Source organism: Myotis brandtii, unplaced genomic scaffold (genome assembly GCF_000412655.1).
Source record: "Myotis brandtii unplaced genomic scaffold, ASM41265v1 scaffold33, whole genome shotgun sequence".
In the NCBI taxonomy this organism is placed as follows: domain Eukaryota; kingdom Metazoa; phylum Chordata; class Mammalia; order Chiroptera; family Vespertilionidae; genus Myotis; species Myotis brandtii.
In genome coordinates, this window is record NW_005362713.1 from 2605991 (window position 1) to 2630585 (window position 24595).

The following is a 24595-nucleotide window of genomic DNA, read 5'->3' on the forward strand; positions in this document are numbered from 1 at the left end:
GTCCATTGGTTAGACCTATATGCTTGCATGTAAGTCCTTTGGTTGATCTTTCCCCCTCACCCCCACCCTCCCCTATCTTTCTAATTCTTTAAGTTGTAAGGATAAATAGTTTATTATTAATTTTTCTTGTGTGTGCAGGGGCTTTTTTTGTTTTTTTTTTGTTTTTTTTAGCTAGGCCTCTAGTGCTATGAAGACTGTTTTAGCTGTGTCCCAGAGATTCTGGGTTGTTGTGTGTTCATTTTCATTTGTTGCCAAGAGGTTTTTTATTTTTTTCTTGATCTCATTGGTAACCCATTCATCCTATATAATAAAAGGCTAATATGCAAATCAACCAAACGGTGGAACAACTGGTTGCTATGATGCACACTAACCACCAGGGGGCAGACGCTCAATGCAGAAGTTGTCCCCTGGTGGTAAGCACAGCCGCAGTGGTGGGAGCCTTTCCTGCCTCTGTGGCAGTGCTAAGGATGTCCGGCTGACGGACATCCCCTGAGGGCTCCCGGACTGTGAGAGGGCATAGGCTGGACTGAGGGTCGCCCCTCCCCAAGTGCATGAATTTCATGCACTGGGCCTCTAGTATATATATATAAAAGCCTAAGCGACCATTACGACCGAATGACCGGAACGACCAGAACAACTGATTAACCAGTTGCTATGATGCACACTGACCACCAGGGGCCAGACGCTCAATGTGGGAGCTGCCCCCTGGTTGTCAGTGCACTCCCACAGCCAACCTCCCACAGCCACTTCCCCCAGCCAGCTGGCCAGCCTCCCACAGCCCCTCCCACTAGCCGGCCAACATCCTGTGGCTCCTACCCCTGGTCAGCTGGCTCCCCCATCAGCCCGAAATGGGGGAGCCAGCTAGCCAACCTCCCATGGCCCCTTCCCCTGGCCCCCCCTTCCAATAGGCCTTGATTGTCAGCCAAGCCAAGGGACCCCACCCATGTCCGAATTTATGCACTGGGCCTCTAGTTATTTAATAACATGCTGTTTAGCCTTCATGTGTTTGAATGTTTTTGAGTGCTTTTACTGTAGTTGATTTCTAATTTTATTCCATTGTGATCTTAGAAAATGGTTGATATGATTTCAATCTTCTTGAACTTGTAGAGACTTGTTTTGTGTCCTAACATGTGGTCTATCTTTGTGAATGACTCATGTGCACTTGAGAAGAATTATATTCTACAGTTTTGGGGTGAAATGTTCTATAAATGTCCATTAAATAATCCATCTGCAGTGTGTCATTTAGAGTCACTGTTTCCTTGTTAAGTTTTAATATCACTATTCACCCTTTCTCTATAATAGAAGTGTCAACAAAATTCACAATCGACAATGACAGATCAAAACACACACATGCAATTGGCACTAGGGAAAGCTTTATATATATAGATAAATTTGCTTAATTAGACCTGCTTTCTGATTTAGCTCCACTTCTTCCAGCCCAGTGAAGCACCCCAACTTCTCTTTCCGGTAATTGTCAGCAACACAGCAGTATATATCAACACAAAGCAGATTATTATTGTAGATCATACAGGGAGAACAAAGGGTAAAATATTTAACTGCAGCAGTGTGTGACTATATTCTGTACAGTGAGAAAACCTGAAGTCATTTTCAAGGTCCACCATTTCTTACTTCTTTTCAGTCGGGTCAAGTTTCTAAGCTTCCTAATCTCCATTTTCCAGCTAATTAAAAGAAATTAGGATTCTACCAAGTCTCCTATCTACCTACTCCAGGACTTCTGTGAGGATCAAATGAGATGAGGCACGGGAAAACACTTCACAGACATTTGGCTAAAGTAAAATGTTTGCACCTGGCTATAAAGCAAGTCATGTTCCTGGCTGAAGAAACTCCAAGGAGGCTAGTTGCTAGGGAGAGGAAGCCAGGTGTTGCTATATGACATCATTACCTGGTGCCTACAGTGACCATTTCCAGGCTGGGCTGGGCTGGGCTGTGGGCTGCATTTTGTGCAACAGGATCTCAGCAGTGTTGGCTGCTATTTGGTGGGCTGTTGATCCGGGGTGCTGGCGGGGCCTGTGTCTCACTTGTGGGAAGCTGAGTGTTGCTTTGTGGGTGCCAGGTCTGTGGTGCTGTTTCTTTGTAAATGGCCAGTGCGCGTCAGGGCAGCTCCTGTGTTGAGTGTCTGCCCCCTGGTGGTCAGTGCGCACCATAGAGACCGGTAGGACGGTCAGACACTTAGCATAATATATATAAAAAAAGAGAGATAGAAATATCAATGATGAGAGAGAACAGAACCATTGATTGGCTACCTCCTGCTTGCCCCCTACTGGGGGTGGAGCCCACAACTGGGGCATGTGCCCTTGACTGGAATCAAACCTGAGACCTTTCAGCCCGAAGGTGGAGGCTCTATCCACTGAGCCAAACCAGCCAGGGCTGGATCCAACAATATATTAAAAAGATCATACAGACTGGCTGCTTTGCACTGTTCCTAAGGCTGCCTCTCCACTGGCAGCAACCACTTCCGCCACGCCTCTTCCACTGCCCAGCTTCTTTGCCAGAGTCCTCCAATTCAATCTGCTGCATGGGATCATTGGCGTGCCCCACCATGTCAGACAGGCCGACAGGCCATGAACACCAGCTCCGACATCACCACCAAGGACTTAAAGGAGAAGAAGGATGTTGTGGAGGAGGCAGAGAACGAAAGAGATGCACTTTGAATGGGAATGCTGATGAGGAAAATGGGGAGCAGGAGGCTGACAATGAGGTAGACGAAGAAGAAAAAGAAGGAGGGGGGAGGAGGAGGAGGAGGAGGAGGAGGGGGAGGAAGGGGAGGAAGAGGATGGAGATGAAGATGAGGAGGCTGAGGCAGCTATGGGCAAATGGGCAGCTGAACCAAGAAGCAGAAGACCGATGAGGATGACTGGACAGCAAAGAAGGAAACTTAAACTAAAAAAGAAAGACCACCGAAACCGGTTTAGCTCAGTGGATAGAGCGTCGGCCTAAATAAAAAATAAAAAAGAAAGACCTTCGTGACCTATTTACCCTCCATTTCCCATCTCAGAATATAAATGTGGGCGCCTTTGAATAGAGACTCGGGGCCACCAGCCCACCCACCCACCTCGGGCAGCGCCCTGCAGATGGCACGCACTCTCCACCACCCAACCAAAACCACACCGGGAATGTGCAACAGGGCAAGAAAAAGAACCAAAGCTTCCAAGGCCCTGTTTTTTTAAAGAAAGTAAGTTAAAAAGGAACATTTGTTTGCATTTTTTATTTACATTTTATATTTTTGTATCTATTGTTAGGGGTCAGCCATTTTTAATGGTCTTGGGATGATTAAACCAGCCTTTGGAACGTTCTCTGGCCTACTTCTGACTTTACTTGTGGTGTGACCATGTTCATTATAATCTCAAAGGAGAAAGGAACCCTTGTAAACAACAACAACAACAACAAGAAAATCTTATTCCGAGCATCCAGTAACTTTTTGTGTATGTACTTAGCTGCACTATAAGTTGTTGGTTTGTATGAGATGGTTAAAAAGGCCAAAGATAAAAAGGTTTCCTTTTTTCCCTTTTTTAGTCTATGAAGTTGCTGTTTATTTATTTATTTATTTAGGCCTGTTTCATGTATGTGTGAAACAATGTTGTCCAACAATAAGCAGGAATTTCATTTTGCTGAGTTGCTGAGTTGTTCTAAAAAAAAAATCATACACCATGACCAAGTGGGATTTATTCCAGAGATGCAAGGCTGATGCAATTTTCACAAATCAATAAACATGATACATCACATAAACAAATTGAAAGACAAAAATCACATTATCATATCAATAGATGCAGAAAAAGCATTTGACAAAATCCAACACCCATTTTTTATAAAAACTCTCAATAAGGTAGGAATAGAGGAATCATATCTCAACAATATAGATGACAAACCTACAGCAAACATCGCACTCAATTGGCAAAAACTAAAACCATTTCCCCTAAGAACAGGAACAAGATAGGGATGTCTGCTTTCACCGCTCCTGTTCAACATAGTACTGGAAGTACTAGCCATAGCAATCAGACAAGAAGAAGAAATAAAAGGCGTCCAAATTGAAAGGAGGAAGTAAAACTCTCATTATTCGTAGATGACATGATATTGTACATAGAAAACCCTAAAGACTCCACTAAAAAGCTACTAGATTTAGTAAGTTAATTTGGCAATGTAACAGGATACAAAATCAACACCCAAAAATCAATGGAATGTATATATATATATATTCACTTAAAAGTATATATACTTTATTTTTTTAATCCTTACCCAAGGACATTTGTCCATTGATTTTTAGAGAGAGTGAAAGAGAAGGAGAGACAGAGAGAAATATCAATGTGTTGCCTCCTGTACGCACCCTGAGCAGGGCCTGAGCCAGGGAGGAGCCTGCAAGGAAGTATGTGGCCTTGAACAGAATCATACCCAGGACCCTTCAGTCTGCAGGCAGATGCTCCAACCACTGAGCAAAACCTTTGAGGGCTTGATGGCTTTTTAATACACCAATAATGAATTCTCAGAAAGAGGAACTAAACAATCCCATTTACCATTGCAACGAAAAATTAAGATACTTAGGAACAAACTTAACCAAGTAGGTAAAAGACCTGTACTTGGAAAACTACAGGACATTAAAAAAAAGAGATAGAGGAAGATATAAACAAGTGGAAGAATATACTGTGTTCATGGATTGGTAGAATTAACATATTAAAATGTCCTACTACACAAGGCAATCTATAGATTCAATGCAATCCCTATTATAATACCAATAGCATATTTCACAGATCTAGAACAAATACTCGAAAACTTTATATCAAACCAAAAAAGACCCCAAATAGCCACAGCAATCTTGAGAAACAAGTACAAAGTTGGAGGAATCACAATACCAGATAAGTTAAACTACAAAACCACTGTAATCTAGACAGCCTGATAGTGGCACAAGAATAGGCATGTAGCCCTAACTGGTTTGGCTCAGTGGATAGAGCGTCAGCCTGCGGACTCGAGGGTCCCAGGTTCGATTCCGGTCAAGGGCATGTACCTTGGTTGCGGGCACAACCCCAGTAGGGAGTGTGCAGGAGGCAGCTGATCGATGTTTCTAACTCTCTATCCCTCTCCCTTCCTCTCTGTAAAAAAATCAATAAAATATATATTTTTTAAAAAAGAATAGGCATGTAGATCAATGGAACAGAACAGAGACCCCAGAAATCCATCCAAGCCATTATACTCAATTAATATTTGACAAAGGAGCAAGAGCATACAATGGAGTCAAGACAGTCTTTTCAATAAATGGTGTTGGGAAAATTGGACAGATACATGCAAAGAAATGAAACTAGACCAGCAACTTACACCATACACAAGAATAAACTCAAAATGGATAAAACACTTAAATGTAAGTCATGAAACCATAAAAATCCTAGAAGAAACCATAGGCACCAAAATCTCAGACATCTCTCGTAGCAATATGTTTACAGGTACATCTCAGAAGGCAAAGGAAACTAAGGAGAAAATAAGCAAATGGGACTACATCAAAATAAAAGACTTCTGTACAGCAAACGAAACTAACAAAACGAAAAGGGCACCCATTGTGTGGGAGAACATATTTGGCAATGATACATCTGATAAAGGGTTAATATCCAAAATATATAAGGAACTCATACATCTTAACAAAAGGAAGACAAATAATCCAATTAAAAGATGAGCAAAGAACCTAAATAGACACTTCTCCAAAGTGAACATACAGATGGCCAAGAGACATGCTCAAAGTCACTGATCACCAGAGAGATGCACATTAAAACAACAATGAGATATCACCTCACACCTTTCAGAATGGCTACCATCAACAAATGACAAGTGTTGGAGAGGATGTGGAGAAAATGGAACCCTAGTACACTGCTGATGGGAGTACAGACTGGTGCAGTCATTATGGAGAACAGTATGGAGTTTCCTCAAAAAATTAAATATGAAACTGACATTTGACCCAGTGATTCCACTTCTAGGAATATATCCTGAGAAATCAGAAACACCAATCAGAAAGAAAGTATGCACTCTTATGTTCATAGCAGCACACTTTACAATAGCTAGGATTTGGAAACAGCCCAAGTGCCCATCAGTAGATGAATGGATGAAAAAGCTGTGGTACATTTACACCATAGAAAACTATGCAGCAGTAAAAAAGAAGGATCTCTTACCCTTTTTTTCCAGTTTCAATGAATATTTTTATTTATTTAACAGATCACCAACTTTGCCTCCCTCCCTCCCTACAACTGGAATTTCACCTGGTTTTCATGCAAATAGTGAGACAATGACAAAGCTAATCATTATAAGTTACTCCAAGAAGAGGATTAAGCTAACAGCTTACTTTTTTAAACAAAATGTAAATATATGCACTGTAGGATGTATAATGGTTTAGTCACTAAGAAACTCAAATGGGATCCTGAAGAATGGAAGCAAGTCCAGGGTGCAGTAAAGATGAGCTGAATTTCTGTGCAACCGTTTAAGTGTTCCTGGGCTGCGTCTCTTGGCCATTAGCTGAATCTTGACATGGGGGAAGATTTTAGCTAATATCAAGTAGAGATGCGGAAAGCACTAAGTTCACTAAAGGGATGTGCATAGGAACCAAAAGGCAGGAAAAGTATTAAACATTGCTGAGAGTATCCACCCCAGGAAGGACTTTACCTTCCAGGAGCTCTAAACTGGCACCAGCCCCAGTGCTCACATGGCTGACTTTATCCTCTGTGTTCCATTTAGCACAGCAAGTAGCAGTGTCTCCACCACCTATGATGGTGATGCAGCCCCTGGAAGTGGCTTTCATCACCTCGTCTATGAGGGCTTTGGTCCATCGAGCAAAAACTTCCCATTCAAATACGCCCGCAGGTCCATTCCACACAATCTGCTTAGCCCTAGCGACAGCCTCAACATAGTTTTTGCTGCTCTCAGGACCACAGTCCAAGCCCATCCAACCAACAGGTATGCCAGAAGCCACAGTGGCTTGGCCGGCATTGGCATTCTCATCAAACTTGTCAGCAGTGACAAAGTCAACCGGTAAGGTAATCTTCACACCATTCTTCTCATCTTTGGACATTAGGTCTTTGACAATCTTGGCTCCCTCTTCATCAAACAGAGAAGTGCCAATCTCCATGTTGTTGAGCACCTTAAGGAAGGTAAAAACCATTCCACCACCAATAATCATCTCATTGACTTTGTCCAGCATATTATTAATCAGTTGGATCTTGTCTGCAACTTTAGCTCTGCCCAGGATGGCCAGAAAGGGTTGCTCGGGGCTTTCCAACGACTTGGCAAAGCAGTTCAGCTCCTTCTTCATCAAAAAACCTCCAGCTTTCTGTGGCAGATTGACTCCCACTGTAGAGCTGTGGGCTCGGTGAGCAGTGCCAAAAGCATCATTGACATAGACACCCCCCAGCTTGGAAAGTGAAGCTCAGAAAGCTTCTACTTCAGCTGCCTCTGCTTTAACCTCGTTCCCAGAAGCATCTTTTCCCTTCCCTTCTTCTTCCACATGAAAGCGAAGGTTCTCCAACAGGATGACAGACCCAGCAGCTGGGGCAGCACAAGCTTTCTCCACTTCGGGGCCCACGCAATCCTTCAAGAACAAAACGTCCTTGTCCAGCAGAGATTTGAGTTCTACAACAACTGGCTCCAGAGAGTACTTGTCAGGCATGGGGACACCATCGGGCCGACCCAGGTGGCTCATAAGAACAGCTGACTTGGCTCTGTTGTCCAAGCAGAATTTTACACTTGGGATGGCAGCCTCGATTCTCTGGTTGTTTGTTATCTGGTTGTTCTTCATAGGAACATTGAAGTCCACTCTCATGATGACCCGCTTGCCCTTCATGTCCAGCTTGTCCAGAGTCAGCTTGTTAGAAAGAGACATCTTGGCAATACAGCAGCTCAGAGAGCCCGCAGACCAGTCAGTGACAGAGACAGCAGCAAATGTCAGATCTCTTACCCTTTGAGGCAGCATGGAGGGACCTGGAGAGTATCATGCTAAGTGAGATAAGTCAGTCAGAGGAAGACAAGTACCACATGATCTCACTACATGTGGAATCTAAGTAACAAAATAAACTGGTGAACAAAATAGATCCAGAGACATAGAAGCAGGAACAGACTATGGAATCTCAGAGGGAAGGCGGGGGAGGGTGGGTGTGTGGGATCAACCAAAAACTTGTATGCATCTATGCATAACCCTTGGACACAGGGTTATGCATATAGGGTGGTGAAAGCCTGGTGTGGGGAGCAGGAGTGGTCTAAAGGGTTCAGTGTGGGGAAAAGGAGGACATATGTAATATCCTATCTAACAAAGAGGGAATATGCAAATTGACCATCATGCTGTAACAAGATGGCTGCACCCACAGCAGAGGCAGGGATACCATAACACAAGATGGCTGCACCCACAGCGGAGGCTGAGTTCCCGTAACGAGCCTTAACGAGCAATCAGCAGGGACCTGAGGCTGTGTGGCGCTGGGCTAGGGCAGGAGACCTGAGGTTGCACCCTCACCCAGTGGGGCTTGACAGGGGACCTCAGGCCATGGCCCATGCCCCAGCACCAGGCCGGGGGACCTCAGGATGTGCCCCTGCCCCTGTGCTGGGCCGTGGGACCTGAGGCCACACCCACCTGCCCAGTGAGACTTGACAGGGGACCTCAGGCCACACCCCTTGCCCTGGTGCTGGGCTGGAGGACCTGAGGCCATGCTTCCCACCTGGCGGGGCTTGACGGGGACCTCAAGCCTGGGCTGGGGGGCCTCAGGCTGTGCACTCTGCCCGGTGACAGACTGGGGGACCTGAGTCTGTGCCCCCCGCCAGGCAGGGCTTGATGGGGGACCTCAGGCCGCGCCCCTCACCTGGCAGGGCTTGATAGGGGACCTCAGGCCATGTCCCCCTCCCCAGCACTGGGCCAGGTGACTTGAGGCCATGCCCCCCACCCAGTGGGGCTTGACGTGGGCGGAGCCAGCCGGGTCTGGATCTAGCCCAATGGGGGCGGGGCTGGCTGGGTCTGGTCTTGCGCGATTTTGAGGCACACATGGGTGGGCGGGGACTTGACTCTGGTTCCCTTGGCACGCCCTAGACTCTGACAGGAGGAAGATTTTCATATACATTTTACTAATTTTCTTTCATCTCTGACACTTCTATTATAGAGAAAGGGCAAATAACAATATTAAAATATTTTCTCTAATTAATTCCCTTTTAATGTGCACAAATTTCGTGCACCAGGACACTAGTTTTCAATAATAAATAAAAATAAAAAAGGAAATTATTTGAAAAGATACGGCATTGCTTATTTATCTTGCTGAAAGTAGTTTAGTTTGTTCTTAGAAGAAATCAGAAGGAAAGGTGTTTTTACAAACAAGTTTGTTGCTCCCCATATTTCTGGCTTTCTTTTAGAATTGGCTTCACAAGTTTCTGAAGCTCAGGAACCGGAGGCCCTGACTTGGAGCACCGCCACTGTGCAGCTCGAGCTGTGCCTTGTATCTTAGTTTGGTTTCTGATGACTTTTGAAATCCCCCAACCCAAACCCATTCTCAACAGGATGAGAGCATTTTCCGTGGCAGTGTCACCTGAACCACCTCTTTGGATGGCAGACTTTACTGTTCAGGTGCATGCACAGGCCCCAAGTGGGAACAGCTTCCTCATTGCATGTTTGTAGCAGCAAGATATTAGGAACACCCTGAATGCTAGCCTTAATCACTTAGATGACAAGTTTTCTCTGCTTATTAAGTTTGAGATACAATATAGAAATGACACCTACAATACCTAGTGGATTATAGTGTCTTAGCTTGAAAAATGAGACAAGTGTCTAGCTGGTTACCAATAGGGACTACTTATGTATTAAATGGAATACACCATAGCTATTAAAAAAAGGAGGAAATGTACATATATCATATGGGCACATGTGAAATAATAAGATGCAAAATATATATGTAGAATAAGTTCTTCTTTTACAAAGCAGAGCCAACACATCCTATACAATAAAACCCTAATATGCAAACTGACCAAACAGCTGAATGACCGGTCCCTATGACATGCACTGACCACCAGCGGGCAGATGTTCCACACAGGAGCTGCCTCCTGGTGGTCAGTGTGATCCCACAGGGTGAGCGCCGCTCAGCCAGAAGCCAGGCTCACGGCTGGTGAGTGCAGTGGTGGTGGCGGGAGCCTCTCCTGCCTCTGCAGTAGAGCTAAGGACCCTGTGGGGAGCAGGCCTAAGCCAGCAGTTGGACATCCCCCGAGGGGTCTGGGACTGCGAGAGGGCACAGGCCGGGCTGAGGGATGCCCCCCATCCAGTGCACGAATGTTGTGCACCGGGCCTCTAGTAATTGTATAAAAAATAGAAAAAGACAAGTAGCATATATATAGCAAACATAATTACAGTGCCCATGTCTGGGTGTCTGTGAGAATATGAGGAGTCTTCATTTTCTACATTACATGTTTCCATGATGCTTGAATTTAAGAGAAAACCAATACAGATACATTGTAAATCATGACCATGGAGGGTACCTACTAGTTTATTCAAGGTTGTTTCCTACTTGAGTGCTATTGTTTGCTGGTTTGCAAACTTTGTTACCACTGACAACAAAGTAAGTAAAAAAACAGAACCAACTGGAGAGGGTATAGACCAGCTCAGGTTGTTCAACTTGCAAGGCAAGTTGTACATGAATTAGTCCCATGAAGTAGGACCACATACCATGATGAATTAGATTAAGAAACAAACGAACAAACAGAAAAGGGGTCCTTCCCCACAGAGCTGGAGAAGCACTGTGCTGCCCAGGTTCCCTGGCAGTGTGCTGTTCTGGAATAACCACTTCCCGCTCTCATTTTCCCTGTGTGGGTTGTGCAAGGAGGGACATGACATCCAGCTAAGACAAACTCTAGATGTGCCATAAAAAGCAATAGAAAGTTATATCAGAGAACATGGTGGAGCAAGGACCTCCCAAAATTCTCTCCCCCATAAAAGTAATGAGAAAACTGGTAAAAATATAGTCAGAATGAACTTTTTCAGCACTCTGGAAACTAACCAAAGTCTTATGGCAATCAATGGAGCACTTATATAAAACAGATTAAAAACAAACAAACAAAATCTTATAAAGAACAGCAAGGTTTGGGATGTTTTTAACTTGCTGATTCTGTTCTCATCCGCCCCTGAACCCCCTGCCCCAGCTCCACTGTAGCCTTGAAAACCAACAGCCTGGCAGGTACTGGAAAGAGAACTTTGGAGTTCCTTCAAAGCTTCATTCTCTGAGAACTGTCATTGTTGAACTTGACTGGTGGTTCCTAGGAAGGCCCCACTGCCAGGCTGCCTAAATGGTCTTGACCTGGAGCTCACCTAGTGCAGAAAACCTTTCCCTGGGCTGCCTGTCATGAAACACCTAGAGGCAATTTTTAAGTTGGTGGCTGCATGAGGTGGTGGATAACAGTTTGCACAAAAATAGGCTAATCAAAAGCTTAAAAGGAAAAGCTGGTGAATAACATATCCATAGTCTTTGAAAATTCCAACCTATTCCTGGGAATCTAGAAGACCATGCATATGTGTAGATTGCATGTGTCCAGTGAAGACCTGAGAAGGCTCAAAGCACTCCTCTCTAACTAGCCTTGAGGCTCTGTGCGAGCAGGAAGTGAAAACAGGAAAAAATGGTACCTGCCTGGCTGAGTGCTGAAAGGGAGGCCCAACACGTGCACAGAGTCTCTTGGCACAGATGGGAGACTTACTGGTTCTAGATATAGTGGAACCTTTGTTCTTGGACTTAATTCATTCCAGAAGGCTGTTGGAGAAACCATTTGTTCGAAAACCGAACACTCTTTCCCATTAGAAACAATGTAAATTGAATTAAGCCTTTCCAGACCCCTATATGACTCCCTGTTTCAACCTTTCCTATACACAGTGCATGTCTAATGTACTGTTTAATCTGTAAACAAACACTCCTAGCCCCAAAGGGGTCACTTCCAGCACTGGTTCCTGGGGTGTCTCTCTGGAAGTCAATATGCAGCATCTTCGCTTTTTCACATTTCATTCCTCTAAAATGCTGTCACCAGCTAACTGCTTTTCATTTGTCCAAATCAACAACAGTTTTTCTACCTCTTCAATTGCCTGTGATCATAGTTTTGTGAGCACTGTTACACCCTTAGCAACATCAGCACACTTGATGGTCTCTTTAGGTTTTAAAATTGTGCTAATTGTCCATCGCACCAGCAACAAAAGCAAGCAAACAAACAACAACATCATGGAAATATTCACCATTTCCTGAGATGTTAATAACACGAGGTTTAAATGACTCACATTCCTTTGTTTGTGGCCTGAGAGATATTTTTCCCCCCTTTGTTTTATAAATGTACTAGAGGCCTGGTGCACAAAAATTTGTGCACTTGGGAGGGGGGGGAGAGGTGTCTCTCAGCCCAGCCTGCAACCTCTCCAATCTGGGATGCCTTGAGGGGATGTCCGACTGCCCCTTTAGGCCCGATCCCAGTGGGCAGTTGGACATCCCTAAATGGGCAGTCGGACATCCCTCTCACTATCCAGGACTGCTGGCTCCCAACTGCTCGCCTGCCTGCCTGATTGCCCCTAACTACTTCTTCCTGCCAGCCTGATCACCCCTAACCACTCACCTGCCAGCCTGATCAATGCCTAACTGCTCCCCTGCTGGCCGGATTGCCCCTAACTGCCCCCCCGCTGCCGGCCCAGTCACCCCTAACTGCCTCCTCTGCCGGCCTGGTCGCCCCTAACTGCCCTCCTCTGCAGGACTGATCCCCCTAACTTCCCTCTCTTGCCAGCCTGGTTGCCACTAACTGCCCTACCCTTCCAGCCTGGTTGCCCCCAACTGCCCTCCCCTGCAGGCCTGGTCACCCCCCAACTGCCCTCCCCTGCAGGCCTGGTTCCCCCCAACTGCTCTCCCCTGCAGGCCTGGTCCCCCCCCCCAACTGTCCGCCCCTGCAGGCCTGGTCCCTCCCAACTGCCCTCTCCTGCAGGCTTATTCCCCTCCAACTGCCCTCTCCTGAGGTCTGGTCACCCCTAACTGCCCTCCCCTGCCGGCCATCTTGTGTCCACATGGGGGTGGCTATCTTGTGTGTTGGAGTGATGGTCAATTTGCATATTACTCTTTTATTAGATAGGATTGTTTTTCCAGATACCTGGCTCTTTTTTTTTTTAATTCCTTATTGTTGAAAGTATTACATATGTCTCCTTTCCCCCCATTGACCTCTGCCAGCCTGCCCCATCCCTCCAGAGATACTTTTTGCCATGCTGATGTATCAGCATGAAAGGGTTGTCAGGTCAGAACTGAAGTTTCATTCAAAAACAGAGACAATTTTTTCCGTGAACAATTTGGTCAAGAACTAAATTGTTCAAGATGGGAGATGTTTGAGAATCGAGGTTTGATTGTACTTAAATATCTGTCCAATCATTAGCTGATGACTAAGCAAACGGTGTAGAACTTCAGTGGCCACACACACACACAAAAACAGACTAGAGAATTAGTTCAGAAAGGTCACTAAACAAACAGCAGCAACAATAAATCTGGGGGGAAGGTATCTGATTTCCAGAGTTGCCACATTATATTATTTAACACTAGAGGCCCGATGCACGAAATTCATGCAAGGGGCTCGGCCCCTGCCACCACAGTGGCCGGGGGCCTCTGCCACCGCTGCTGCCTCTGCCTCAGCCCCTGCCGCCATGGCTTCGTCCAGAAGGATGTCCAGTCTAATTAGCATATTACGCTTTTACTATTATACAGATAGTCCTCGGGTTACATTGGACTCAATGTCCATTGTTTCATGGTTACGTCACCATCTCCCATTTATTTATTAAAAAAAAAGTTCTGTCATTTTGATGTATGTACATATGTGCTTTAAATTGTTGTGTTTTTTTTTAATATATTATTGATTTTTTTTACAGAGAAGAAGGGAGAGGGATAGAGAGTTAGAAACATCCGATGAGAGAGAAACATAGATCAGCTGCCTCCTACACACCCCCTACTGGGGATGTGCCCACAACCAAGGTACATGCCCTTGACTAGAATTGAACCTGGGACCCTTCAGTCTGCAGACTGACGCTCTATCCCCTGAGCCAAACCGGTTAGGGCTGCTTTATGTTTTTTATTATTTATTTACCACAAGTAAAGGTCAGGAATTGTTATCTTTTAAATTTTTTTTTTACTGTTTCACTTCATTACTGCTGTGTATGTGCTCCATGTGAGTGACGTAGGTGCTTATGTAGGTGGTTCTGACTTATGGTGAAAATCGCATTATGTCGTGCCATAGGAACGGATCTCTGACGTAACTCATACTGTAGATGTCCTGTTTTCAGAAAAAAATTGTCACAAGATATGCAAGGAAAGAAATTATCACCCACTTAAAGGGAGGGGAGGTGGTGGAATTGTGGCTGCAAAGGCCCAGAAATTGGACTAACTAGACAAAAATTTTAAATCAACTACAATGTGGGGCAAAAGTAGGTTTACAGTTGTTTGTATGGAAAATAATACATGAATTAATAAATAATAATACAAGGATAAACTCTGTTTCACATATTCACAACTGTAAACCTATTTTTGTAAACCTCCACCCTGTTAGTTTTTTGTTGTTGCTAATTCTCACCCAAGGATATTTTTCATTGATTTTTTCTTTTTTTTTTTAGAGAGAGAGAGTGAAAGAGAGGGAGAGAAAAGAGTGAATGAGTGAGAGAGAAACATCAATATGAGAGAAACACATCAATTGGTTGCTTCCCACACACCTCCCTGACCATAGCTGGGGATCAAACCTGCAACCCAGGTCCATGCCCTTGACCAGAAATTGAACCTCAGACCCTTTGGTGCATGGGCTGATGCTCTAACCACTTAGCAACACTGGTCAGGCCACCCCACCCTGTATTTTTTTTAAATATATTTTTATTGATTTCAGAGAGAAAGGGAGGGGGAGGGGGCGAGAGAGAGAGAAAAAGATCAATAAGAGAGAATCATTGATTGGCTGCCTTCTGCACACCCCCTACTAGAGATCGAGCCCACAACCTGGGCAGGTGTCCTTAGCCAGAATCAAACCTGGGACCCACCCTGTATTTTAAGCATGTTCAAAGAGCTAAAGGAAAGTACATATAAAGAATTAAAGGTGCCATGGCTGGTTTGGCTCAGTGGATAGAGCATTAGCCTGTGGACTGAAGGGTCCCTGGTTTGATTCTGGTCAAAGGCACATGCCTGGGTTGCTGGCTCAATTCCCAGTTGGGGGTGTGCAGGAGGCAGCCGATTGATGATTCTCTCTCAGCATTGATGTTTCTATCTCTCTCTCCCTTTCCCTTCCTCTCTAAAATCAATAAATACATATTAAAAAAAGATTTAAAGGAAATATAATATCAAAACCAAATAGAAAATATGAATAAAAAGAAGTTATAATAAAGAACAGAATATAAATTTTAGAACTAAAAGTACAAATGAAATAAAAAAAATTCATTAGAGGGGCTCAACATCAGATTTGAGCAGGCATATGAAAGGATTAGTGAACTCTCCAGCTGGTGTGGCTCAGTGGTTGGGTGTTGACCCATGAACCAGGAGGTAATGGTTCGATCCCCAGTCAGGACACATATCTGGGTTGTGGGTTTGATCCGCAGTAGAGGGCTTACAGGAGGCAGCTGATCAATAATTCTCTGTCATCACTGATGTTTCTAACAGTCTCTCCCTCTTTCTTCCTCTGTCTGAAGTCAATAAAAACATATCTTAAAAAAAGAATCAGTGAACTTGAAGATAAATCAAATGAGATTATTCAACCTGAGGAACAGAAAGCAAAACATAGAAAGGAAGAAAGAAAGAAAGAAAGAAAGAAAGAAAGAAAGAAAGAAAGAAAGAAAGAAAGAAAGAAAGATAGAAAGAAAGAAAGAAAGAAAGAGGAAGGAAAGAAGGAAGGAAGGAAGGAAGGAAGGAAGGAAGGAAGAAAGAAAGAAAGAAAGAAAGAAAGAGAAAGAAAGAAAGAAAGAGAGAAAAAAAGAAAGGAGACTTAGAGAGTGGGACTGGTGGATCATGATTAAAAGTACTACCTTATGCATAATGGGAGTACCAGAGGGAAAAAAGAAAAGGGGGCAGAAAGATTATTTAAAGAAATAATGGCTGAAAACAAAAAATCTGATGACAATCTATACTTCCAAGAAGCTCAATGAATCCACGTAGGTATATTCTAATCAAACTTTTGAAAGACAAAGAGAATCCTGAAACAGAAAGAGAAAAACAAATCATCACATGAAAGAAAGCCTCCATGAGATTAATAGGTGAGCCCTAACCGGTTTGGCTCAATGGACAGGTCATCGGCCTGCGGACTCAAGGGTCCCAGGTTTGATTCTGGTCAAGGGCATGTACTTTGGTTGCAGGCACATACCCAGTAGGAGGTGTGCAGGAGGCAGCTGATCGATGTTTCTCTCTCACCGATGTTTCTAACTCTCTATTCCTCTCCCTTCCTCTCTGTAAGAAATCAATAAAATATATTTAAAAAAAAAGATTAATAGGTGATTTCTCATCAGATACCATAGAGGCCAGCAGACAGTAGGATGACTTTTCAAAGTGCTGGGAAAACAAAAGGCTGTCACCAAGAATTCTATATCCAGCAACCAAGCCTCCTCGCCTCACACAGACACAGTACACTTAACCCAGGGGACCACCTCTCCACGCTGTCCACCCTGCCGTCACCAGGGAGACCAGCAGGGCCCCGGCTGTGTCTGTCCCACAGCTTCATGACCTACTGCAGGGCCATAAAGGCCCAGACATTCTCAGAGTCCTGCAACTCCCCGAGGACATTGCTCCATGCTAGCATCTCTACTATAGGCTTTCCAGGAGAGGGTGGCTTAGAGCCAATTAATGGACTGGCTAAAATAAGAATTTTAAGTAAGAATTTTGAAATATAACATACATCCTCAAAGAAACAGGGAGAATATTACAACATGAGCCAGAAAAAAGTGATAAGGAGGTCGAAACTGGATGTTCTGAGTATGAAATACATAATAGCTAAAATCAAATCAAAAGGGAAGCTGAAGAGCAGAGAGAGTAGAGCCCCTCTTCACTCAGCTCACAGGATAAAATTGCTGCTCACATCTGTTACCTCATAACTGTGGGCCAACTTGCTACACTCCCTGGATGGTTCCTGAGGTTCGACTTTAAGTTGTTGGTTGCTGTTTTTCCCCATCATTTTTTAAAATTTATTGGTTTTAGGGAGAGAGGGAGAGAGAGAAAAAGAGAGAGAGAGAGAGAGAGAGAGAGAGAGAGAGAGAGAGTCTTTTTGCTCCACTTGTTTATTGATAGTTTTTTGTATGTTCTCTGACTGGAGATTAAACCTGCAACCTTGGCCTATTGGGATGATGTTCTAACTAACTGAGCCACCTGGCCAGAGCCCATTATTTATTTTTAATTGAAGTGAAATTTATATAACATACAATTAATCATTGTAAAGTATACGATCCAGTGATATTTAGTGTATTCACAATGTTGTGCAAACATCACTACTCTCTAGTTTCAAAACTTTCTCACTATCTCAGAAAAATACTCCATAACTATTAAGTACGCACTCCTCATCTACTCCCCTGCCCTCATCAGCTTTTTTTTTTTAATGGAAAAACACACCCATAAATTTATTCTATATTAACACAACTATTATTATTTTGTGTATTTCCTTACAGCTTTTTAAAAAATGGCATTCCATAAAAAAGAATTATAATTTTGGTCCTCAGAGACAGAGAACTGAGTTTATCACACTCTGTAATAGAGAGCACATTAGCAGCCTGTGCAAGGCCTTCCTCACTTCATTTTATTTCTTTTGCTTTCTAATTTCACACCATTAGTCACTCTAATCTATGCTCATTGACATGTATGCATATACATATTCTGGAAAGATATCTAGTGCTGTTTTGTGTATCTGTGCTTTCATTTTATATAAATAGTATCATACAGGACTCATTCACCTTACCCTATATTTTTAAGATGCTTTCTTCAGAGCACTATTCTCTCTGCTCTTCAGCTTCCCTTTTGATTTTTTAAATTTTAACTATTATGTATTTCACTAGAGGCCCAGTGCATAAAATTTGTGCACTGGGGGGGGGTGTCCCTCAGCCCAGCCTTCACCCTCTCCAATCTGGGACCCCTTGGGGGATGTCTGACTGCCAGTTTAGGCCTGATCCCTGTGGACATCCTCTCACAATCTGGAACTGCTGGCTCCCAAGTGCTTGCCTGCCTGCCAGCCTGATCACCCCCTAACCACTCCCCTGTGAGCCTGATCAATGCCTAACTGTTCCCTACCAGCCCGATTGCCCCCATTTGCCCTCCCCTGCCAGCCCAATCGCCTCCAACTGCCCTCCCCTGCAGGTCTGGTCCCCCACAACTGCCCTCCCCTGCTGGCCTGGTTGCCCCTAACTTCCCTCCCCTGCTGGCCTGATTGCCCACAACTGCCCTCCCCTGCCGGCCATCTTGTGACCACATTGGGGTGGCCATCTTTGTGCGAGGGTGTGATGGTCAATTTGCATATTACCTCTTTATTATATAGGATACACAGATAAGGAGTTTTGACCTCCTTACCTGTGAATACTGCATCCATTTGCGGCTAGGGTTCAAGGTCTGAAGAAGGGGCTGCACACAAATGAATACACTAGACAAGAAATATAAATTTAGTAGATCATGGGGGAGCCAGGCAGAGACCTTTCTCTAGCAGGAGAGGCTCTCTGAAACCCCACACCCATCAGTTTTTATTTACTTGAATACACATTTGCCCTTTAGGAATGCAAACAGGCATATCAATGGTAAAGTTTGGTAAACAATAAAAGGATTATCAGGTTAGGGGATTGCCTTCAGCCATTCAGCCAACAGCAGGGCAATATTATGCTGATTTTCAGCCCTGCTGAATATCAAAGTCCATTAGCCTTCCAGAGGACTGCTTGCATAATTATACTAACTATTGTTGGTCTTTGCCTCCAGCACTTATCACTCTTTTTCTGGTTCATATTTGTAATATTCTCCCTGTTTCTTTGAGGATGTATGTTGTATTTCAAAATTCTTACTTAAAGTTCTTATTTTAGCCAGTTCATTAATTTGGCTGCTTCTACTACAGGGTATTGACTTTGTTGTCTTCATTTTATAGAACTTGTGCTCCCCCTGTTGAATTTAGGGAGTGGGTTTGGTGAAGAGCCTCTGATGTTACCATCTAGATCCTGTCCTCTTTCCATTCTTCCCTCAGCCACACTTGACTTGGCCCTTTCTCTCAGGACCTCTCTCTCTTCTGCAGGGCACTGATCTTTTCTAATAGTTGCTGCTCTCGGATTGAACCACCTAGACCTATGAGTCTATAGCTTCAGCCTCAGTCATCAGGCACCCATCTGACCTGGCCAGTCAGAGCTCAATAGAATCTTCAGGCTGCTATTCAGTCAGGGGTGGACCCTGGGACTACTAAGGAGGAGCAGAAATCTGTAGGCACAGACAGGTGGGCCAACACCTATTTGCTACTTCTCAGTTCATCCCTTTGTTTAGTCAGCACTCTCAAAGGTAAATGGGATTGCTTATTTAGTTTCTCTTTCTAAGAATTCATTATTGGTATATAAAAAAGCCATAGATATTGAGGAGTATAATTGTTAGTTCTTTTTTGAATGTTTGGTAAAACTACCCCATGAAATCATCTGGACCAGGGCTTTTGTTTGCTGGGAGTTTTTAAAAATTATTATTACTGTTTCTATTTCCTCAGTTGTTTTTGGCCTATTCAGGTTTTCTGATACTTCCTGATTCAGTTTTGGGACAATGTATTTTTCTAGGAATTTGTCCAATTCATCCACATTGTCCAGCTTGTTGGCATATCATTCATAGTACTTTCTTACAATCCTTTGTATTTCTGTGGTGTCAGTTGTTACTTCTCCACTTTAATTTCTGATTTTATTTATTCAGGTCCCCTCTCTTTGTTTCTTGATGAGTCTGGCTAACAGTTCATCAATTTTGTTTATCTTTTCAAAGAACTAGCTCTTGGTTTCATTGATTTTATGTATTGTGTTTTTAGTCTCTATGTCACTTATTTCTGCTCTAATCTTTATTATTTTCTTTCTTCTAAGCGTTTCTTGTTGTTCTTTTTCTTATTCTTTAAGTTGTAGGGTTAAATGGTTTATTATTAATTTTTCCTGCGTTTTGAGGTAGGCCTTTAGTGCTATGAACTTCCCTCTAAGAATTGTTTTTGTGTGTTCCAGAGATCTCATTAGTACCCCATTCATTGTTTAATAACGCTATTTAGCTTCCATATTTTTGAATGTTTTTATTGTAATTGATTTCTAATTTCATTCCACTGTGATCTGAGAAGATACTTGACATGATTTCAATCTTTTTTAACTTGTAGAGACTTGTTTTGTGTCCTAATATGTGGTTTATCTTTGCAAATGACCCATGGGCACTTGAGAAGAATGTATATTCTGCTTTGTTGGGGGTGAAATGTTCTATAAATGTCAATTAAATCCATATGATCCAGTGTATGCTTTAGAGTCACTCTTTCCTTGTCATTTTTTTTTTTTGGGTCTGGAAAATCTATTCAGTGAAATCAGTGGGGTATTAAAGTCTCCTACTATGACTGTACTGTTGCCAATCTCTCCCTTAAAGTCCTCTAGAAGTTTTAAAAATATATTTAGGTGCTCCTATATTGGGTGCATATATGTTTACCAGGGTTATATCCTCTTGTTGGATCAATCCCTTTAGTATTATGTAGTGACCTTTGTTGTCTCTTGTGATGGCCTTCATTTTAAAGTCTATTTTGTCAGATATGATTATCGCTACCCCAGCTTTTTTTTTTCTTTTCTATTTGCATGTAAACATTTTTTTCTATTCCTTCACTCTCATCCTGGGTGAGTCTTTTGGTCTCTTGTAGACAGCATATAGTTGAGTCATGTTTTTGTATCCACTCAGCTATCCTTTGTCTTATGATTGGCTCATTTAATCTTTTTACATTTAAATTTATTATTGCAAAGTACTTATTCATTGCCATTTTTAATTCTGTATGCCTAGGTTTCTTTGTCTATTTCTTCTTCTCATTACATTAGTCCCTTTAGCATTTCTTGTAATGCTGGCTTGGTGGTGATGTACTCCTTTAGCCTTTTTTTTTCTTTCTTTCTGGGAAGCTCTTTATTTATCCTTCTATTTTGAATGATAGCCTTGCTGAATATAGTAATTTTGGTTTCAGATCCTTTCTTTCCATTACCTTGAGAACTTCATGCCATTCCCTTCTGGCCTGTAGAGTTTGTGATGAGAAATCAGGTGTCAGCCTTATGGGAGCTCCTTTGTAGGTAACAGTTTGCTTTTCTCTTGGTGCCTTTAAGATTCTCTCTTTGTCTCTAATTTTTGGCATTTTAATTATGATATGTCTGTGCATGGGCCTGTTTGGGTTCTTCTTGCTTGGGACTCTCTGTGCCTCCTGAATTTATGTGACTTTTTCCTTCACCAGATTGGGAAAGTTTTCTGCCATTATTTCTTCAAACATGTTCTCTATCCCTTTCTCACTTTCTGCTTGTTCTGGCACACCTGCTATGAAAATATTATTACGTTTCATATTGTCCCAGAGCTCCCTTAAGCTGTCCTGTTTCTTAATTGTTTTTTTTTTGGTTCTCTGATTGAGTGATTTTTTTCCTACCCTGTCTTGTAATTAACTGATCTGATCATCAACATCCCCCAATCTGCTGTGTATTCCTTCCAATGTGTTCTTTATTTGTGCTATGTCATTCATAGTTACTATCTCTTTTGTCATGCTGTTGAGCATTTTTACCATCAGTATTCTAAACTCTATATCAGATAAATTTCTTATCTCCATATCATTTATCTCTTCTGGAGAATTCTCTTGTTCTTTCATTTGGAGGTTGTTTTTTTGTATCCTCATTTTGGCTGCCTGTTTAGTTTGTGACTATTTATTAGGTAGGTCTGATATGCCTCTCAATCTCTAGTTCAGGACAGTGTCAAAAGCTATTTCTGACTAATTAGATCAGGCAAAGACTCAAAACCTTCAGAGTCTTGCCTCTTCTTGCAGACTGATTGGATTCAGTCTGTGTAGCCCTCAGTCAATTGTCCACAGGTGTGGCAAGAGTTTTTTCTAACAGGGTGGGACAATTGCTTCTTCCTGGAGGCTAATTGTTATTCTCAGTCTCTTAATGGGCCTCAGAAACTCCACACTGTGGGGCAAGGTGTTTTCCAATAGGGTAGGTCAACTGTCTTCCCCCCAGCAAAACCGCCTGGATAGCAAATATCTGCCTGAGAGAGATGACCTACACAGCATGAGAGAATGACTCAGTACAGGAAACTGGGGTGTCTGTCTTCTGAGCTCTAACCCCACAGCCCTCAACCCTGGCTTTTGCTCACATAACTCCAGGCCACTCTGCCTACCCTCTGCTGGAGCACAAAGTGAGTGGCTGCACACAGAATTTTGTGTGTTGGCCCTATAAGAGGGTGCCTGCCTTTCCAGCTGTCTTTCCGGGGCAGACAGCAACCCTGCTGCTTATCACAGCAAGATGTTATGTGAGCATGTTTCTCAGTTCTGGTGGTCTCTGCTGGGGGGCATAGCTTGGGGATTAGACTCCAGGGTTCTCAGTGGGACAACCCCTCACAGCTGAGATATCTCTCCAGAACTTCAGCTTTTGTTTGTGGGAGCCCATCCAGCCGTTTCATGCCTCTGCCCTTCCTACCAATCTTTATGCAGTCTCCACTTTCTGTCCTTGGTTATTAGGGTTCTCTTCAGGTAGTCTTTAGTTGATTATTGAGGATTTTTTTTTTGTATTTTAGTTATAATGCCAGTTTGGTCCAGAAAGCATGTCTGTGTAGCATTCACTTACTCAGCCGCCATTTTCAATCTCACTCATTGTGGTTTTAATGTGTAGTTCCATAATTATCAGTGATGTTGATAATCTCTTCATATACCTGCTTTATGGCCATTAATCTGCTTTCTTTGTCTATGGATTTACTTATTCTGGATATATTAAAATCATGAAATTAGTGACCTTTTGTGTCTGGCTTCTTTAACTTAGTATAATGTTTTTGAGGTTCATTCAAGTTGTAGCATGGTTCAGTATTTCTTTCCTGTTTATGGCTGAATACTATTCCTTTGTATATTCCTACCACAATTTGTTTATCCATTTGTGTGTTGATGGCATTTTGATTTGTTTCCATCGTTTGGTTATTATGAATAACTAGAGTCCTGATGCACGACATTCGTGCACTGGTGGTGGTGGTGGGGGGAGTCCCACAGCCTGGCCTGCACCCTCTTGCAGTCCAGGACCCCTCAGGGAATGTCTGACTGCCGGCTTAGGCCCACTCCCCTTGGGATCCTTAGCAGTGCCACGGAGGCGGGAGAGGCTCCGCCACTGCTGCTGTGCTTGCCAGCCATGAGCCCAGCTTCTAGCTGAGCAGTGCTCCCCCTGTGGGAGTGCACTGACCACCAGAGGGCAGCTCCTGAATTGAGCATCTGCCCCCTGGTGGTCAGTGCACATCATAGCGACCAGTTGTTCTGTCGTTTGGTCAATTTGCATATAGGGTTTTATTATATAGGGTGCTTCTATATACATTCTTGTATAAGTTTCTATGCAGACATATGTTTACATTTCTGTTGTGTATCTACCTAGGATTGGAATTGCTGGGTCATATGGTACTTCTATGTTTAACATTTTTAGGAACTGACAAACTGTTGTCCATTTTACAATCCCACCAGCAGTATATAAGGGTTCCTATTTCTTTACATCTCATTAACACATATTTTCTAATTTTAAAAATTAAAGTCACCTGAGTGGGTGTTAAATGGTATCTCACTATGGTTCTGATTTGCATTTCTTTAGCAACTAATGATGTTGCATAACTTTCATGTGCTTGTTAGAATATTTGTGTATCTTCTTTGGAGAAATGTCTCTTCAACTGTTTTGCCATTTTTAAAATTGGATATTTGTCTTTTTGTTATTGTTTTAAGAGATCTTTGAAGGCATGTTAAACCCTTTTATATTTATGATTTGTGCATATTTTCTCCTATTCTGTAGGTTATTTTTTTTGTTCTTTAATAACATCGTTTGATGAGCAAAAGCATTTAATTTTAATAAATTACAATGTATTTTTCTTGTTATTTGTGCTTTTAATGTCAAATCTAAGAATCCATTACCAAACTTGAGGCCATGAAGATTTACCACAATGTTTTCTTCTAATAGTTTTATCTCTTGCTAGAGGCCCAGTGCACGGATTTGTGCACCAGTGGGGTTTCTTGGCATGGCCTGCGGGGATTGGGCTGAAATCAGCAGTCCAACACTGCCTGCTGCTCCTGCCTGCCACTCCTGCTCATCCCAGCCCTGCTGTGCCTACTGCTGCCACTGCTCAGTAGGCTCGCTGCCACTCCACTATGTTCTCCAGTCTGCAGTGGCCAGCCGTGAGCCCTGCGTCTGGTGCTCATCAGTTAGCTGCGCAGCACTCCCGCTGTGGGAGCACACTGCACTGACTACCAGGGAGAAGCTCCTGTGTTGAGCATCTGCCCCCTGGAGGTCAGTGTGCATCATAGTGACTGGTCATTCCAGTCATTCCCGTCATTCTGCTGTAACGGTCACTTAGGCTTTTATATATATACTAGAGGCCCGGTGCACAAAAATTTGTGCACTCGGGGGTGGGGGGGGGGG

At 43.2% G+C, this 24595-nt stretch overlaps 2 pseudogenes; one reads left to right on the forward strand and one right to left on the reverse strand.

Moving 5' to 3' along the window:
* The first annotated feature begins 2536 nt into the window (after positions 1-2536).
* LOC106726906 lies at positions 2537-3541 on the forward strand (annotated as a pseudogene).
* A 2846-nt stretch (positions 3542-6387) lies between these two features.
* On the reverse strand, positions 6388-7937 carry LOC102258338 (annotated as a pseudogene).
* Positions 7938-24595: the final 16658 nt, after the last annotated feature.